This window comes from Oryx dammah, unplaced genomic scaffold (genome assembly GCF_014754425.2).
Source record: "Oryx dammah isolate SB20612 unplaced genomic scaffold, SCBI_Odam_1.1 HiC_scaffold_24, whole genome shotgun sequence".
Classification (NCBI taxonomy): Eukaryota; Metazoa; Chordata; class Mammalia; order Artiodactyla; family Bovidae; genus Oryx; species Oryx dammah.
Window position 1 is genome coordinate 32,348,161 of NW_024070208.1, and position 2,546 is coordinate 32,350,706.

General features: G+C 40.4%; 1 non-coding gene across 1 annotated transcript; it reads left to right on the plus strand.

Moving 5' to 3' along the window:
• Positions 1-755: 755 nt before the first annotated feature.
• On the plus strand, positions 756-828 carry TRNAG-UCC. The gene has a single exon. It is a non-coding gene; the product is annotated as a tRNA-Gly (tRNA).
• Positions 829-2,546: the final 1,718 nt, after the last annotated feature.

Below are 2,546 nucleotides of genomic sequence, written 5' to 3' on the forward strand. Positions count from 1 at the left end.
TGAAACTTTGTTCCCATTAAACACAGCTCCATATCCCCATTCCCCTAGCCCCTGGCAGTCACAACTCTATTTTCTGTCTCTATGAATCTGATGACTCTAACTACCGCGTGTAAGTGGAATTTTACAGTATTCATCTTTTATGACTGGCTTGTTTCACTGAGCACAATGTCCTCAGAGATCATCCATGTTTTTGCATGTGCCAGAATTTCCTTCCTCTTTAAAGCTGAACAATATTCCGTTGTATGGATAGACAACATCTTGTTTATCCATCATCTGGGGACACTTGAGTTCTTCTACCTCTTAGTTACCGTGGAAAATGCTGCTATGAACATCAGGTACAAACATCTCTTTGAGACGCTACTTTTGATTCTTTTCGGTGTCTACCCAGTAGTTTACATGGTTTTTAAGAAAGAAAGAAAGAATTTCCAGAGTTCCAGCACAAGCCCTCCTAGCTATTACTTCCCCCATCACTCAGGGAAGATGCTATTTGCCCTAACTGTCTCACAGAGGTCACGAGAGGAGATATATGTATAGTCTGACTGGTCTGCTCCAAAGCCCATGTCCTACACATTGTAATTTGCTCTCTCCACCACCAAACAGAAAACTACTGTAAGTAATTCAGGTTCCTAGAATTGACACACTGACAGAAATCTACAACAGTCAGTGGCTTTCTAATATACAAGAGATAAACAGAAAACATAGTGAATGAGGCAATCCCCTTTACAGAACCTTAAGAATATGCTTGGAAGGGGACTTCCCTGGTGGTCTGGTGGTTAAGACTCTGTGCTTCCAATGCAGGGGGCACAGGTTCAATCCCTGGTCAGGGAACAAAGATCCCACATGCTGTGTTGTACAGCAAAAAAAAAAATGCTTAGAAATTAACATACTGTGGCAATTTCAAGACCTGTTGAAAGAAAAATATAAAATTCTTGCAAGAGAAATAAAGGAAGTTTTAAAAAGTTGGGTGTTGGGTTCTATTCCAAGCTATGAAGATACAACACAGTAAAGATTTTAAAAACTACAATTAGTTATATATGAAGTTCAAACTCCTGGGTGTAAGATAGGATGTATTATACACAATGGGAAGTATAGCCAATACTTTGTAATAACTGTAAATAAAGAGTAACATTTACATCACATTAAAATTAATTAAAAAGTATACAGTTCAAAAATAATTTAAAAATTTCACAGGAATTTTACTAAGAATCCAACTGGAAAATTAAGTAGCTAAGAACATGCCATGCGGGAAGGAAAACAAAAGTGGAATCAGGAGAACTCACTTCCCAGATAATTATAAAATATATAATCAAATGATAATCAATAGGACAGTGACATTGGCTTAAGAAAAGAAAAAATAACCAACCAAATAAAGCATAGATCCCAGATACATGCCCTAAACTACTAGGATCAGCTGGAAAAAGAAAACAAAGGGGAAAGAAGCAATTTTTAATAAAAGTCATTGCAGAAACTGAGTGACAATAATAGCTAATATTTAGTAAGTATTAATGTACTTATATCAATAACCTCAGATATGCAGATGACACCACCCTTATGGCAGAAAGTGAAGAGGAACTAAAAAGCCTCTTGATGAAAGTGAAAGAGGAGAGTGAAAAAGTTGGCTTAAAGCTCAACATTCAGAAAACGAAGATCATGGCATCCGGTCCCATCACTTCATGGCAAGTTGATGGGGAAACAGTGGAAACAGTGTCAGACTTTATTTTTTTGGGCTCCAAAATCACTGCAGATGGTGACTGCAGCCATGAAATTCAAAGACGCTTACTCCTTGGAAGAAAAGTTATGACTAACCTAGATAGCATATTCAAAAGCAGAGACATTCCTTTGCTGACTAAGGTCTGTCTAGTCAAGGCTATGGTTTTTCCAGTGGTCATGTATGGATGTGAGAGTTGGACTGTGAAGAAGGCTGAGCGCCGAAGAATTGATGCTTTTGAACTGTGGTGTTGGAGAAGACTCTTGAGAGTCCCTTGGACTGCAAGGAGACCCAACCAGTCCATTCTGAAGGAGATCAGCCCTGGGATTTCTTTGGAAGGACTGATGCTAAAGCTGAAACTCCAGTACTTTGGCCACCTTATGCGAAGAGTTGACTCATTGGAAAAGACTTTGATGCTGGGAGGGATTGGGGGCCGGAGGAGAAGGGGACGACAGAGGACGAGATGGCTGGATGGCATCACTGACTCGATGGATGGATGTGAGTCTGAGTGAACTCCGGGAGTTGGTGATGGACAGGGAGGCCTGGTGTGCTGCGATTCATGGGGTCGCAAAGAGTCGGACACGACTGAGCAACTGAACTGAACTGAACTGAATGTACTTATTGTCAGGGGTTATTCTAAAAGTGCAATAACTTGTTTAATCCTATTAACAACTTCAAGAGGCATGTTCTATTGCTTTCCCATTTTATGGATGAAGAAACTGAGTCACCAAGAAGGTGAATAAACTTTTGCCCAAAGTCACATAGTAGCTCTGGCAGCAGAGGTGGGATTCACCCCCACAGCATCAGTCCACACCCAGGCTCTTGACCCCACACTGCT